We start from the raw sequence: 17,783 nt of genomic DNA, 5'->3' as shown, positions 1-17,783 counted from the left end.
AATTCAACAGGTACTTTGCATTGATATTTATAGAAGAAAGATCCTTCATGGTGAGGAGAAACTGCATCAGTAAATCTGGAAAGCGTGAAATTAGCGATATTGAAAATTCGGATTATTAGAAAGGCGAGTGTGGCCCTTGAATTGATGGCATGCGCCCAGTAATATTGCGGCAAGAGGTGCATTGAGCCATTAAGGTTAATTATGACGGCTTCACCAGAAACTGGCGAGGTACCCTTGGATTGGAGAAGTGCCAGTATATCGCCAATACATACAGGGTGATTCACTACCAGTGCGACAAACTTGCAGGAGATGTAGGGGGCACAAAGACGAATCGGAATCGCATAGCATTGCAGGATCCGAAATGCCTTCGTCATGCGGTAGAGGACGTTGAACGGGAGGTCGCGTGAACAGCGATCCCGTTGGAAGTCAGCATTTGCGAACCGGTTCCCGAGGCAGTAGGATGGACGAGTATTCAAACGTTGAACTGGCCGACATGCACCTTGCGTATGGAGCTGCGGACTGTAACGGGCGCGCCGCTTTGTGCTTGTACCAGGAACGTTTCCCGCACAGGCCTGCTCCCCATCATACGATTTTCGCACGTGTGCACAGAAGGTTACGTGAGACTGGTTGTTTCACGAGAGGTACCATGAATCGAGAGCGAATGACGAGGACGCCAGACAATGAGGAGAATGGCCTACGTCTTGCAGAAGGCAATTCGAGTAAGAGTACTCGAGTGATAGTCCAACGATTGGGTATTTCCCAATACACTGTATGGAGGATACTGTCAACAAACCAAATGAGTTCATACCATCTGTAACGCGTCCAATCATTGGAGCCTGCGGATTATCCACTCCGGAGGACTTTTGCTACTTGGTTTCTTCAACAGAAACGGTTCGCAAATGCTGACTTCCAGTGGGATCGCTGTTCACGCGACCTCCCTTTCAACGTCCTCTACCGCATGACGAAGGCATTTCGGACCCTGCAATGCTTTGTTATTCCGATTCGTCTTTGTGCCCCCTACACCTCCTGCAAGTTTGTCGCACTGGTAGTGAATCACCCTGTATAGGTGGTTCTAAGAGTGAAGTGGGTAACTACCGACCGGTTAGTTTTTAATGGTAGGGAAAATCATAGATACAATGATGTAGGCAATGAATACAGGACAATATAGATAGAAATGGAATTCTGAAGAAAATACAGTATTGTTTTGTTAACTCTGTAAAGAGAAAATCATTTTTAATTAACCTGGTTAGCTTATGCCAAATAGCTATTTGGCATAAGCGAGATGTAGGGAATAATTTGGACATTGTTTATTTGGATTTTCAGCAAATTCCGGCACGAGAGCTTACTGTATAAGATGGAACATGTTAGAATCACAGAGAGAATCCTTAGAGGTAGCAGGATGGTTGCAGATCAGGAGGCAGAGTATTGGCAATGGTTATTTTTCAGATTGAGCCAACGAAAGAAGTGGGGTTCCCCAAGGATTGGTGCTGGGACCACTGTTTTTGATTTTGGCAGCTTTGTCGGCGCGGCACACAGGCCTCTTCCACTCATTTGAAGAGATTCGCTGCCCACTGATGACTGGGGGAATTTCTAAAAGTCCTCTTTAGTCGAAGCTGTGGTTAGCCGATCTCAGGCTGTGGAAGAAGTGAACTCCCCTCCTCAGTTATTCTGAGTTTTCCAACTCGCACAACATGCAAATTGGCCTGCGAATACGTGCTTCACCATACAAGTACATGATATGGATGTAATCGAGAAGCTCTGGTGCCGTTAAAATACCGTAGACTTGAAATAACGGTACATTGAGATCGTATGTTTATTTGTTAAATTCGCCATTTTGAAACGAATTCTGTACTGATATCATGGATTATACCGCTGCTTTATATTTATTTTAAATTAAAAACTCCCCACTATGGCTACTAAAGTTAATAAGCCTCATACAGAGAAGAAAAGAAGAATAATTAAGAACATTAAAGCTTTAGTAACAAACGATATAATAATAGAAAATAGAACGGGCGTAACTAGGAGTATATTAATGGCAGAATATAACATTGGATCTTCAACATGTATATGTTTTTTTTAAGCGAAGTTAATAAAATTGCATTATTAATCTTTTATGCTGAAATATAAAATTCTAGTTGCCGAAACGTTAGAACTCCCGATTGCATATAATATGTGGGCGTTCAGAAACATGTTTCGACGTTTTAACCGCTCCCATCATTTGGCGTGGTTGTGAAAGAGCACGGAGGGCCCGTTCGTGAATTTCTTAGTAATAGGGGAAGCGGTAAAATGTGTATTCTGTTACTGAGTTAGCATTTTTTTTTATTTTTATTATAGCTCAGTGTTTCAGTGTAGTTAGGATTTTATTATGAAGTGATTTCCGCAAACGGTAAACGTAATCACGTTCGCTGAATGAACCTCTTTGGCAAAACTTTCGAATCTTGTTCGCGAATAAAGCAAATAAATTAATGACTTTTTGAAGGGTCAAGTTAACCGATCTTAGACGCGTAAGATTTTATAGGCGTTTATATTTTGTAAAAAGACAAGCCGATCGTCGAAAATGCGCAATTTATAGACACTATATATCGATTTCTAATCGTTTGAGGTGCTTTGATGCTAAACCAGAATAATCCAACGGAAAGAAATACTCGGGAACATCCACTTTAATGAGGTACGTAGAAATTCTTACAGCGTGCGTATACCAGTTTAACGCATTCCACGCGTAATCGAGATTTAAGAAAGCGTTTGAGGGTTAGTAACATTTAACACAATTAATAATAGACTGTCCTGTTTATTCTCTGCAGATTTAATCGCATCATTGCCGTTGTAGAATATGAGAATTTTCGGTTTCCTGAGGATATTTGCCTGTCGGGATTGACCAGACTATGTATACAAGAAGCGTCGCTTGTCGTCCTTTGGAAAGATAAATGAACAACAACATTCTAATTAGTATAATGGCTGAAGCTTTTGTCCTATTAGCTGTTTCATCACGTGGACACCACGCCCACTCTTTGTGCTGTGTTCTAGCCCATTGGGATGATGGCATTCTACATCGAAGGGATATGATCATTCAATTCATTATTTGGTGGACAGGATTGCTTTTAGTTACTATAACACTCATGTTTTTAGCCGTACAGACAGCAATTTTAATCTTGAAGGTAATTGCTACAGGAGTGAATAGCACTTCTGTTCGGAGATTGTATGCACTTTTTGTTTTTCTTTCAGATAGCTTTTCCACATAGCCACAATTATGGATTTGGCGTTTGAATGGTTTCTAACTAACTTGAACTTTTTTGCTCTACTTCAAGGACACTTTTTCGTTTGCTCACTAGTTAGCTAGTTTGAGGATTTTAAGCAATTTTTGTAGACTGTATTGCCTTTCCATGTTTATTCTAAAATTTATTCTCCCAGTTACACAAATGTAATCAGTAAACACACTCCTAATTACATTTTGCTATATAAATAGTGTACTTGTCAATACGTGGCATGATGGACCAATTCGTAGCCGTCATCACTTGGATAACTCGAAAAAAAGTTTGTTAAAATCGGAGTTACTAGTAATCTAATTTGGTGAGAGATCAATCTTATCTCTGAAGCAAGTACAAAGAGATGAAGCATTAATGAGGCGTATTAGAATTAGTCGTCACGTGCCCTCTTAAATGAGGGACGAGCCTTTTTGTATGGTGTATTTTAAGGATGGAGAAAAAAGGAACGTAAATTTTTTGTGCTTTTCGAAATCGTTACGTTTACGATTTGTGTAATTGGTTAAAAAGGAATTCATCATAAAATGTATTATGAATAAAGACATCTTAATTTGTATCTTTGCACTAATCTTACTCCAAATATTACTGTTAGTGCTATGAGAGAGAGAGAGAGAGAGAGAGAGAGAGAGAGAGAGAGAGAGAGAGAGAGAGAGAGAGAGAGAGAGAGAGAGAGAGATTTGGCGGTAGTTGAAACGGCGACTATTACGGAAATGTGTTCAGTGGATAAAAGTAATTTATTTACAGTTCCAAATTATGGTAATTATTCAGTTTCTTTGACTGTATAATTCATTATTTCTTTTGAGCATCTCATTAAAGAACAAAGCTTTCATTTCAATCACACATTTTGGGTGATTTAATATTCCTAGACAGTAACAATGAACGAACGATAGACTTTAATTTGATATTTACACACTGTAGAGCATAGGTTCCCAAACTTATTTATCCTACCGCCCCCTTTTCAGAAAAAAATTACTCAGCGGCCCCCTGGAAATTTACCTTCTTTAAGCGAACAAACAGAAAGATATAGTAAAAAATTTGCGTTTTTTATGTATCTATAAATCTACCTACGTCTTAAAACATAGTAAATAAAGATGTTGTAAATAAGACACCTTGAAGCTTAAAATTATAAAATTATTTATTAAAATCAACCATAGTAACATTCGCATTACACACAGAAAATTAAGATAACGAAGGATAATATGAAAATAAAAATTACGAATAACATTTAAAAATGATCCTAATGAGAAGGATGAAACTGGTGCGCTGCTATCAATGTATTAATCCTCGGCTCTATTTTTGTCAGCAGTATTCTTAAATCACCGCGATTCGCTATTTGCAGTCGGTTTCTTTTTTTTTGTTAACAAATTTGCGACCGCACTAAACCCACGTTCCACTAAATATGATGAAGGAAATGCAATTAAAAACTTTTGTATTATAGCCCATAATCCAGGATAAACTGTAGGTCTCTGCTTTTGCAGCCAGAATTGTTGGTAGCCATTTTTGAATTTAAATTTCAATTCTTCATTTGTTGTTACATCTATCAGTTCTTGTAATTTTGGAGATTCTCCTGGGTTTGTACTTGAAAAAGGATTCAGAACCAATTGGGTATGTTCACTTTTAAAATATCTTCAAATCGTTGATTGAAGTCAGAATGGAGAGCATCCAAGTGCTGACAATAGGTAAGTCTTCATCATATTTTTCTACTGTTAATAAATTTGGAATTCATCCGAGGGGAATTCATCCCCTCGTCCTAAATTTTGTTTGTACAGAAGAAGTTTTGCCACAAACGCAGAAATAACAGCTTTTGTTTTTATTAAATTCAGCTCATCGCCTTGAAGTTGTAGATTTGTTTCATTAAATTTGTTAAACAAGTCTGTCAAATAAGCTATGTCATTTTTGGAATCAACCAAGTTGGCTCGCAAAGCATCATCTTTGTCTAGAAACTCTAAAACTCTAGCACGGAGTTAAAGAGATTATAAAACCGATTCAAACAGGTATCTTTTGATAGCCAACGAACTTCTGTATGAAGCAGCAAGCGATTGAATTCTTCAGATTTTTGGCAACTAAATGTTGACGATGGATGACACAGTGTACAGCGAATGCATTCGGCACCGCCTTTTTTAAATATGCAAGAAACCCCCTGTAGCACCCTATCATCGCTGGAGCACCATCACTAGCAACTGACAAGATATTGCTCAGGGGTATTTCTTTTTCTTTTAAAAAACTCTTCCAATGCATGAAATATCGATTCTCCTTTAGTATCAGTTTTCAAATTTTTAGCAAATAATAATTCTTCGCAAATTTGTTCTTCTTTTATGAATCGCACGTATGTTAAAAGTAGGGCTTCATTTCTTGGCAAAGTTGACTCATCAAGTTGTATAGAGAACTGGGATGTTTTTAAATACTCACATAATGAGTCTTCAACATCTTTAGCCATTTAATCAATTCTTCTTTGAACTGTATTATTGCTCAAAGAAATTTTATTGATAATATCAGACACTGGCATTTGCAGCATAGTGCGATTACCTCACTTACAGCTGGTACAATTAGTTCTTCACCAATAGTATGCTGTTTTCCAATTTTAGCAAACAGTAACGAAATGTAAGAAGCACGCAACCCACCGCCGTCATCTTGTTTGGATGCTGTTGAAAAGAGTTTTACCAATGTCGGTTGTTTCAAACGTTTTTTTTTTAAGTGCTTGAAAATAAAATAAATCCTTATCTTTTTTATCAGCATGAACTTTTGTCAAATGTTCTCGTAGTCTTGAAGGTTTCATAGCTTCATTTGATAAAACTCTTTCGCAACTCAAACACATTGGTAATATATTGTTTGTAGGCGACTGAATAAAGCCATAGTTCAAATATTCAATACTATATTGTCTACATTTTTTCTTAGATTCGGCCATAATATTATCTGTAGAAAAAAAATTATATAATTAATATTTCTCTAGTCGGAACCAAAATTCTTTGCAATAGTTGTTATACTTATTAGAATAGTGTCCACGACATCAGTGGTTTTTGCGTAAGACGGCAAAAGACAAACAAACTAAAATGCTAATGAAACTAATAAACCGGGTTTTGTTCTTTGTTCAGCATTAGATATATTTATTTGATATTAAATTGTCAAATATCAAACTAAATTTATCAAGAAATAATTAATTTAAAAAAATACATTAATATGCAAATAAGAATTGGTTAATTCAATTTTCCGTTATTTATATAATTATTCCTTATTAACACACGCCTTATTTACCAATTAACACTGATGATTCAATAGATAGAAATAAATATTAATGGTTAACAGTTTTTTTTAATGATTTCACTCCTCTGATTTCATTAATAATGCAATAAAAAGATTTTATTATTAGTAAACACTAGAAGCCATAGAAACGTACAGTAGATATGTAAGAAAATGTATAAAAATACTCACATGTAAATTGCTGTTTTATTGAAACAACAATAATACAATTTGCTTTGTATGTGATCCGTAATCCGTAAATATCGAAGTTATCGAATATGAATTAAAATTTTTGAATTGAATACTATTACACTTGCACTATTGTTAACTGTTTGTCACACAACTCAAAAACAATCTAAACTAGATTTCATACATGAAATCTAGTTTAGATTTCATGTCTATAAATAGGATAAAATCTAGTTTAGATTTCATCCTATTTATAGTATCGTATTCTCAACAAGTCATTACACTCACATATTCTTGCTGATGTAAGCTGGACTCACCGACAATGCCCCACACGCTCGCCTACCTGTACTTGCTTGTTAAGACCTGTAGTAGATCGGTTATAACTTGCATTTTGTGTGTTTACCTGGAAAATAATGTTACACTATGTTACACAACAGGTGAAACATATACGAATAGTTTTTCTAAATCTTCTTATCTTCTCTTCCTTCTTTATGCTTTCACCGCCCCTTTATTTTTATTAAACGCTCCCCAAATGCACCCGAGGCTACTATCACCCCCCCGATTGTTCCACTTCCCCCTAGGGGGCGGTATCGCCCACTTTGGGAACTAGTGCTGTAGAGGGCAGTAGATATCTACGTACCTCTTGAATTAAATTATCACCCCCTTGCACTCACTCACTTGACTTTGATACGATAAGAAATTTATAAACTAGATTGAATTTTCTTTGTGAGATACTGTTTCGGTAGATTAAATTTACACTTACTCGACTGTAACATATTAGACTTTATCCTACTCACTAAGAATACGTAATACGCACAGAACACTTCAGACTTGAGTATGCCATTCCATCTTCGTAGAGCGATAACAGCAAAAGGCTGAACGGTTGCATAGCACTACTACTTTCTATTTTTTTTTTTTTTTTTGTTCTCATTTTAGCGACGAGGCCATAGGGACTCCGTCCTAGATTCTAGGACCTCTTGTGTTATTGGAAGCAATTGAGGTTAGGTTGATATTCCAGTGAGGGCTCCTTACCGAACGTTGGTTACAATTGCATCGGAATTTTTTTCCTTTCATTCTTTTTGCAACTGAAATACACTGACTTTGGCCGCTTATCAAATGTATAAAGTTTCTTATGCGGAAGATCATGTTGTGTGCAGTCCATTTGCTCTCTTATTAGCTGTATTCGAAAGTATAATTAGCGATACAAGGGGCGTTCAATAAATTATCTACCTACCTAATGAAGGAAATGAGATAGAGGCAAAAAATCTGGTGTTCTGTTTTTTCAATGTAACTCCTCTGAACTTTAATACACTTGTTCCATTTTGTTGGCAATGAGGAAATACCAGACAAATATTCTTTGTCCTGTCCATCAAAGAACGCAGAAACAGTAGACTTCAGTTCATTATCATCAGCAAAGTTACGTCCACGTACGTTTTTCTTGAGGTGTCGAAACAGGTTTGGTCTGTAAGATCCGTTCTGTAAGCTGGATGGGCAAGTTCGGTAAAGTCAGTCTCTCAAAGCAGCAGCAAAAGCACGTGTCCTGTGCGTTGTCGTGAAGAAGCAGCTCACCTCTGGACAGTTTTCCACAGTATTTTTCCTTTGACATGCCTTAGGTTGTACAGTATGGATGCATATGACTCCCCAGTGACTGTCTGCTTGTGTTCCACGTAGTGAATGTACAAAATTCCCTCAGCATTCCAAAAAAAAAAAAAAAAAGGAAAAAAAAAATGATGGCCATAATCTTGCTTGCTCCCTCTGATATGTCACATTCCCTAGAGATTTGGGACATCTTTAAACGTCTGTCATTCAGCACAAGGGTTTTTACAGCTTGGCACATTTCTGGAGTGGTCGTTATCACATGCCTTCCTACACATGGATCATCTTCGATGGACTCTCTACCCCACTTGAATTGTTTTGACTTAGAATTTCACTTGGTACGCTGATGGTGCACTGTTCCATACACAGTCACCATCCTTTCACGAATGGTCTTTGGTGAGAAATTTGATGACTGAACGATGCTCCAATTTCAGCAAATTCATAATTTGCTACAGGTGTCTTCCTTCTTTCTGTTACAGCAGCGTAACCTAAAAACATAGTCGGATCAAAATTAGTATGATTCAAGTTGAGATATGCAGGGACATGATAAATCATGAATCATTGAAATATAACTATAGGATGTACCTTAGGTAGATAATTTATTGAACGCCCGTCGTACTTAAAGAGTGAATGACATGTTATAAGCCGACCGGGCTAGCCGAGTGGGTAAAGTACCTGCCCGGCAACCCAAAGGTCGCGGGTTCGATTCCAGCCTCGGGCTTGGATCAAAGTACTGCAAAAACCTTGGGAGGTGCAATATGGCCACAGAAGCCGATGCGCCAACAACTACCAAATCAAAAAAAAAAAAAAAAAACATGTTATAATAAACTCGACTTACTCGGTGTCGAGTTTATTATAACATGGAACTGTTAGGGTTGCGTTGAGTTTTTTTTTTTTTTTATCACGCAAATTCATTCATTTAGTTGCGTACTTGATTTTGAATGGCTGTCAGCGTAAATGAAGATTTGCTGCATTAATACTTAAACCATTAAGTATTGATGCGGTAATTGCGGAAGGATACACTGAACTGTGAAGACACGTGCTAGCCACGTGTTTCACTTTTTAAAATAAAAATAGCTGGCTACGAAACAACCAATTAAAAATGTTTAGCAATGGAATTCTGCCAAATACTTTGATATTGTAAGGTGTCAGTCTTACAAATATGGATATTTAGTGGTTATGGGAAATTTTTGTAATTTGGGAAAATTTTAATCTTTGATATGGAAAGGAATTTTTGACATTTAAGAGACGAATACATGGCAAAAATACTAGATTTAGAAAATAAGCGATTACAGATGTGCAAACTGAATAGCAGTCAAATGGAAGAAAAAGTAACAGATAAATGTAGATCCCTGAGAGAAAAAGGGGTAAACTGTGAGTAAACAAAGAACAGCCGCCCATGCTAGGGAAGGAGTGGTCATTAGTGAACGAGCGGAAAAGGGTTACTGGAAACAGAACAATAGGTCGGTGAAATGCAGGTGATTAAGACGCGTCTGATCTATGCGGCATCTGGACATAAGTCCCGATGGGCTAGCGTTTGGGTCGAAAAAAGACCAGGTCACTGTGGCGGCTTTTTGGTAAGTTGTCAACATTTTCGCAAATGTGAAAAGACGAAAATGGCTATCCTGGGAGACGACGGCAGACATGAAAGGATTGTGTTACCCTGAGAACTAAACAAGGAAATTACGGAACAAGGCTTGGTTTGCACACGGAGCAAAATAGTTATGGTAAATTCTTTAGCGAATAGAAAAGTCGGACGATTAGGTGACTTCCTGGGATTGGTAGAGAGGATGGGGAAGGAGGTTCAAACGGTGGGGAAAAAGTTGGGGTTGTCAGGGTGAGGACACAGTGTGAGAAAGGAGAGAAGTGGCAAGAGTAAGAGGGAGTGTGGCTAAAGGGGTGATGGCAGAGACAGAGTGAGAAAAGTAAGTCGGGCAGTGCAGAAATGTAGGGAGTGCCAAAAAAAGGGCCCTAGACAGAAAGGGAAAACTAGTTGAGTAGAAAAGTAACAGGAAGGCTAAGGATGATAAGCAAAGGGTTATGAAAGACAGTTAAGTGAACCAGGAAAGGTAACTACCTCTTGGAGAAAGATGCATCTGAATGATCCGTAGTAAAGGAGTTGTGTATTCAAAGCAGGAGAAGGGACGCCAGACCCATGCAGCAAAGAGTTCCGGAAAATCATCTGAAGCAGATTCAGGAGAAAACAGATGAATGAAAGCCTTAGAAGATAGCTTGGAGAGCCTAAGATGGAAGCCTGAAACCTCCCTGGAAAAGAAAAAGATAGAAGTAGGTGAGCAATACCGTATTTCCCCATGTATAAGACGCACCTTTTTTCGAAAAATTTGGGGTCTAAAAACTGGGTGCGTCTTATACAGTGGTTGTAGATTTTTTTTACTTGCATTTCCCGCTTTTTCGCACTTGTTGTCTTTGCGCTCATTGTTTCTCACTCGTTACCGATATATTAGGTTACGTTCTGCCCAGAAATGGCTCAGAAAAGATTTTTGTACAGTGCTGAATTCAAGTTAAAAGTGATCCAGTTTGCAAAAGTGAATGGAAATCGTGCTGCTGAACTTAAGTTTGGTCCTCCTCCAACTGAGAAAACAATTCGAGACTGGCTACGGGAAGAAGAACCCCCTACTGAAAACGCCACGGCAGAAGCAGGCCATGAGAGTCAAGTCAGCAAAATGGCCTGATTTAGAGAGGGAATTGAAGATATGGATTGAGGAGCAAAGGGCAATTGTAATTCCTGTGTCCACAAAGATGGTTCAGCATGAGGCAAGAAGAATTGCTGATGAAAAATAAGTTACTGATTTCAAAGGAGGACACAATTGGTGCTTCAGGTTCATGAAACGGAATGGACTGAGCATGCGTACACGCACCACACTTGCCCAAAAGATGCCTTAAAGCTATGAGCAGAATGTCCTTGAATTTCATCGTTTTGTCATTCAATGTCGGAAGACACATCAGTTTGAGTTGGGACAGATTGCAAATATGGACAAAGTCCCCCTTCAATTTGATGTCCCAAGTAACAGAACTGTTGATAAGAAGGGGGTGAAAACTAACTGTGAAGACAAGTGGACATGAAAAGAGGACTTTATACAGTTGTTCTAGCTTGTTGTGCCGACGGAACCAAGCTGCCTCCTAAGCTGATTTTCAAACGCAAAACAATGCCAAAAGAAGACATTCCTCGAGGAGTGATTGTCCACATTCATGACAAGGGTTGGATGGATCAGGACGGGATGAAGATCTGATTTAAGAAAGTTTGGAGCAGGAGACCAGGTGGGCTCTTACGCAAACCTGCCCTATTGATGCTTGATCAGTTCAGGGCACACATAACAAAAAATACAAAGAAGATTGCTGCAGAGCAAAAAACAAAACTTGCCGTCATACCTTCACATCCCAGCTCCAACCACTTGATGTCAGCATTAACAAACCCTTCAAAGCTGACATGAGAGACGAATGGAGCCAATGGATGAAGTCTTCTGGGGACAATTTGACACCAGCAGGAAGAGTGAAGAAACCAACTATAGGAGAAGTTTGTACCTGGGTGAAAAGATCCTGGGATAATATCAAGATTGAGATCGTTGTCAAGTCATTTAAGAAGTGTGGCATTTCAAATGCAATAGATAGAACTGAGGACGAGGCAATATATGAAGACAGGGATTCGTCATCAGACACAGATGAGGACAAGCTAATGGATGGCAGTTTTGACAGTGATGAGTTGTATGAATTTTAAGATGAATAAAACTTGAGTTTAGAGGGGAACAGGTATCCTGTGTGTTATCAGACACTCAGCCTAAAACACTGATGGATCCAATATCTCTCTATTACAGAAGATTTAGGAGAAGTCCGGTTGGCCTGCCTCCCTAAAATCCACTCATGCACACCTTCTCGATGGTAAGCCCTGTTACGTCACTTAGGTGGCAACGAACGTGTAGAGTGGTTCTCTTCAAGACGCCTGGTCAGCGTGAAGAGGAAAAGACCAAACCCTCCAGCAATGAGAGCACAACAATACAAATGGCCCTCAGTCCCCAGCAGCTTTCACTCTCCCTCTTACGGCAGCGAGAGGATCAGAGTGGAAGCAGAGGGTCCTAAGAATCTCTGGGTACGACCAGGCTGCCATGCACGGAAATTGAACTTGGCCTGTTATAACGTACGATCACTCATCGGTGAAGACAGGATATTAGAGCTGGAAAAGGAATTAGAAAATGTGAATTGGAATATCATTGGTTTGGCTGAAACAAGAAGAAGAAATGAATCACTTATAAGTTTATCAAGTGGAAATCTGCTGTACACCAATGGAAACAGTGAAAGGAGTGAAGGTGGAGTTGGGTTTCTGGTCCATAAAGATTTTAAAAACAACATTTTGGAATTCAAAAGTACATCACCAAGGGTGTCAAGACTAATACTCAAGATTTCTAAGAGGTACAAGCTAAAGATTATAATGATTTATGCACCAACGTCGAGCCATGATGATGATGAAGAGGTTGAAGAAATGTACACTGAAATTGAGAGTCTTCTAGATGAGCAGAAAACCCACTACACTATTATTATGGGGGACTTCAATGCTAAGGTTGGAAAAAGGCAAAACAGTGCAGAAAGAGGAACTATAGGAAATTTTGGAATTGGTGAAAGAAATAAAAGAGGTGAAAGACTTGTGGAATTTGCAGAATCTCAAGGAATGTCAGTAATGAACACTTTTTTCAAGAAAAGGGTGAACAGAAAGTGGACATGGAAGAGTCCAAATGGATTAACAACTAATGAAATCGACTTCATCCTCACTAACAGAAGATATATTGTGACTGATGTTACCGTCCTGAATAAGGTAAATGTTGGAAGTGATCACAGAATGGCAAGATGTACACTTGATATAGATGTAGGAAAGGAAAGGAAAAAACTGACTCGAGTAAATAATACAAAGGTCTTTGAGATAACAGAAGAGGAGAAAAAGCAGTATGTACTGGAACTTAAGAACAAGTATGAGCTTCTGCAGACTGCTGAGGACCAAGATATCGACGAGGAATATTACAACTTTTTGAAAGTGATAAAGCCCAAGAAACCTATAGGGAAACAGAAATCCAAAGAAGAAAAAATTAGTCAAGAAACACTTGTCATGATGAACCAAAGACGACAAATGAAGAGCAAGAAAAACACTGACAGGGAGAAAATTGAGTATACTGAGTTATGCAAAGCCATTAGAAAGAGACTCAGAGAGGACATAAGAAGATTTAACACAAGAAAAGTAGAACAAGCATTAAGGGAAAACAAAGGATTTAAATCAGCAGCCATGAGCAGTAATACAGAAAGACAAATGATACTGAAACTGAAGAATAGCGATGGTGTACTTATAAACAGCAGAGAAGGCATAATTCAAATAGCAGAAGACTACTATAGAGAATTATACAAGGAGCGAGGGAATGATACCAGCAGTGGGGAAGATGGATTGCAAAGTAGCAACACATACGACATACCCGATATTCTTCCTGACGAGGTAGAACATGCATTGAAGAAAATGAAGAATCGGAAAGCCCCGGGGGAAGATGAAGTTACTGTAGAGTTGTTAAAATTGGGAGGAAGAGACATAACACAAAAACTGGCAAGGCTCTTCACAAAGTGCATTAGAAAAGGTGAGATGCCTAAGCAGTGGAATAATGCAATCATAGTTTTGCTGCATAAGAAAGGAGATAAATCAGAAATTGGAAATTATAGACCAATTAGCTTGTTATCCCATATCTACAAGTTGTTCACAAGGGTCATTACTAACAGATTAGAAAGAATACTTGATGAGAATCAACCGAAAGAGCAAGCTGGCTTTAGGACAGGATTCTCAACTATGGATCACCTTCACGTAATATCACAGCTAATGGAGAAAGCAAATGAATATAAAACACCATTATGCCTGGCATTTGTGGATTATGAAAAGGCATTTGACTCCATACAGCATAAGGCAATGTTTCGGGCACTGGAAAGACAAGGCATAGATACTCCATATATTATGATTTTGAAGAAAATATATGAGAGTGCTACATCCTTTATTAGACTAGACAAAGACAGTAGCAAATTTAAAATCGAGAAAGGAGTTCGACAAGGAGACACAATATCTCCGAAGCTGTTTACTGCTGCCCTTGAGGAAGCTTTCAGAAGATTAGACTGGTCGCAGAAAGGAGTCAATGTGAACGGAGAGTACCTAAACCATTTACGATTTGCAGATGACATTGTGGTCATAAGCCACGATCCCAAAGAATTAGAGGAAAATCTTAATCAGTTATGCACAGTTAGTAAGGATTTTGGACTAAAGATGAATATGGCTAAAACAAAAGTAATGATGAACAAGTATGCCACGGAAAGGGAAATAATGATTGAAGGAGCAATAATTGAAAAGGTGGAGTCATATACTTATCTGGGACAAGTTATTAGCTGTAATAATGATAAATGGCTGGAAGTCAAGAGAAGAATAAATTTTGGATGGATAGCATTCAGGAAATATAGTCACATACTGAAGAGCAATATCCCAGTGTGTCTGAAACGTAAAATAATGAATCAATGTATACTCCCCACCATGACTTATGGAAGTGAAACTTGGGCACTCACCAAAAGAATGGAAGAGAAGCTAAGAACTACACAGCGAAGAATGGAATGAATTATATTGGGAATCAGACTGTTAGATAAGAAGAGAAACACATGGATTAGGCAGCAAACTCAAGTAAAGGACATTCTTATCAAAACTAAAGAACTAAAATGGTCTTGGGCAGGACACATAGCTCGAAGACATGATGACAGATGGACTAAGAAAATAACAGAATGGTACCCAAGAGGAGCTAGAAGAAAACCTGGAAGACAAAGGCGGAGATGGATAGATGAAATTCATGAGTTTTTGAGTAGTAAATGGATGGCCACTGCTCAAAACAGAAGGAACTGGAAAGTTGCTGGAGAGGCCTTCATCCTGCAGTGGATTGAAAATGGATGATGATGATGAAAACTTGAGTTAAATAACTTTATGTAATACATTTTTTTTTTTTTTTTTTCAAATTTCGGGTCCCAAAATTAAGGTGCGTCTTATACTTGGGGAAATACGGTATATTAAGTACACTAAGTTAGCAAGGACTGTTAGTGAAATAGTATAGTAATTAAAGAAAAGGGAGTAGCACTAGAGAGTAAAGTGAAAGATAAATTATCTCTGAGGTAGATATAATAACAGAATTTACTATGTTAAAAAGGGTTAGTGTATAATGCAAGGGAAACTAAGGAATGAGTAATAGATGAAATTGATATACATTGTAAATAGATATACGTAATGTGTTAGAAGGGTAGTAAAGCTTATAAAGAAGGATTCTGAATATGTTTTAAAGTTATAGATAATTAAGTTACATGAGCAACTCTAAATATAGTGTTTTAATTGATGAAGATTTGTTGGTTTATCTGAATGACTAATAACAAGTTGAGACTTTAGGATTCTGAAGATTGGTTAACAAGTATATTGTAACAGTGTGGTGAGAACACAGAGCTGAATGATGAATGTAGCATATTTGAATTGTTAATACTGTATATGGAACAGAATTGTATCCAGTAGTAAATAAAATAAGTATAGTGAATGTACAAGTGTTAGAAGTTAGTTAGGGCAAAAAGAATGAATCAGGTGTTTTCATATAATGGTCAACTCAGATTAGCTAGTGAATGGAAACTGTAATTAGAATAATATATGCAAGGTATCTCTGAGTCGACTTTGTATATTAGGACTGTATGCTTTTTAATTCAATTGTATATTATGTTGTATATGTGTATGTAATAAATTTCATGTTTTGTTTTCACTTTGAGTCCTGTTATTCTAAGTAACATGCGCCTTGCTTGCCTGGTTAAGAATTTGCTCTCACACAGTTTAGCGAGAGAATCCTGGTCACTGATTAAGGGGAATCAAGGCGCCTCCGTAGCCAAGTGGGCAGGAGCGGCAGTGCGTAGCGCACGCTTCTTGATTAGACCGGGATTCGAGCCCGTGACCACCAAATACGGAGGATGGGGAAAGGTCAGGGAATGACCACCGCATATCCCCGGAGCAATATGGCCTTAGTTGCTAATGCTCCTAAAAAAAAAAAAAAAAAAAAAAAACCAAATAAATAAATAAATAAAAGGGGAATCAAAAGAAATTACCCTCGATCTTGAGAATCTTCTGTGATATATTCAGAGTATAGCAGTCAGGTGGCAAAAGGAGGGACCTTGTAGGTGTGAGGGCACCTAAGAAAAATCTAAATAAATATAAATAAGGGTAGTAATCGTGTGTGAGAAGAAATATATAAAAAGGAAAATAAATAGTATTTAAAAAATCCTCCCTCCCCCACAATATGATGTTGAATATGCGATATATTAAAATATTTGGAAGAATTCTATTGTTTAATATTTTTAATTGGTTATTGTCTTGTCTATTTGTCTTGCTTTCTTGAACCTCCTGATAATTTAAAAAAAAAAAAAAAAAAAATCCACTCCACATCGTTTTAAGTTAGTATTACTGAATTTGTAAAACAATTTGTAGTTGTCTTTAAAGGTGATTTTACTGTTTTCTGCAATTTAGCAATTCTTGAACAGCGCCGCTAGTTTTCCTTCGTACGATTTCACGGATCATTTTCGGTTTATTTCTTTTATAGTATTATAAGTGCAAAAGGGTCATTATTTGCTGTAATATTCTTCCAAGAATTTGTATACTCTTCGCGATCATTTTTACTCTGCATTTTTATTACTCTCTTAACTCCTTGGTGTCCTTTTCACTCCTATTTATTGTGACGTTTGTTTACGTATCCATTTATCCGAGATACTTTCTTGGAAATGGGAAAACACAGACCGTGGTTAGCTCTTACTTTCTTGCAATGTTAAAAGATATTTTCTGTGCTCTGTCGCCTTTCTAGAACTTGTTTTCATTTTAATACAGGCTGATATTTTGCTGATGTTTCTCATTCTAGTTGAGTTCTGGGAAGGATGTAGACGTCTTGTTCCAATTTATTAAACATCTACTGTATGGATAGTAGGATTAATTGTTTTCAGTAAAGGTATCATAGCTTAGATTGTGATGGATAGCCCAACATTCTCTTTAACATTTTTATTTGTTGTGTGTGCGTAGAGGGTAGTCAGACGACGAAGTTAATGACAATAAGAAAAGGTGTCATGTTTCCATGGAAATTCGAATCTCATTTTCGTTGGAAACAAAGAAAAGTAAACGTTATCTTCAGATGTTTTTAAACAAAAAGGGAAGAAGAAGAAAAATGTTTCTCCTCCTCTGAACAAACGCTACACTCAAGAAAGAAAATTCCACATCTTGATCGTGACTGGGCAACTGTATTTCTAAGAAATAGATAGTTTAGTATGCGAAACTCCGTCAGTTATTTACGATCAATATCTAGCACATACTATCGGAGTGCGGACGAGGGAATAAATCTACATCAGGAAGCAAGGAGTTCACCTCAGCCATCGACTCGGAGCAGGGCCATTTATGGGTTGAAAAATGAGAGCGGACGTTGT

This window comes from Mastigoproctus giganteus, chromosome 10 (genome assembly GCF_048544385.1).
Source record: "Mastigoproctus giganteus isolate SK-2022 chromosome 10, ASM4854438v1, whole genome shotgun sequence".
In the NCBI taxonomy this organism is placed as follows: Eukaryota; Metazoa; Arthropoda; class Arachnida; order Uropygi; family Thelyphonidae; genus Mastigoproctus; species Mastigoproctus giganteus.
The sequence above is the reverse complement of the archived record's forward strand: the minus strand, read 5'-3'. Positions refer to the sequence as shown.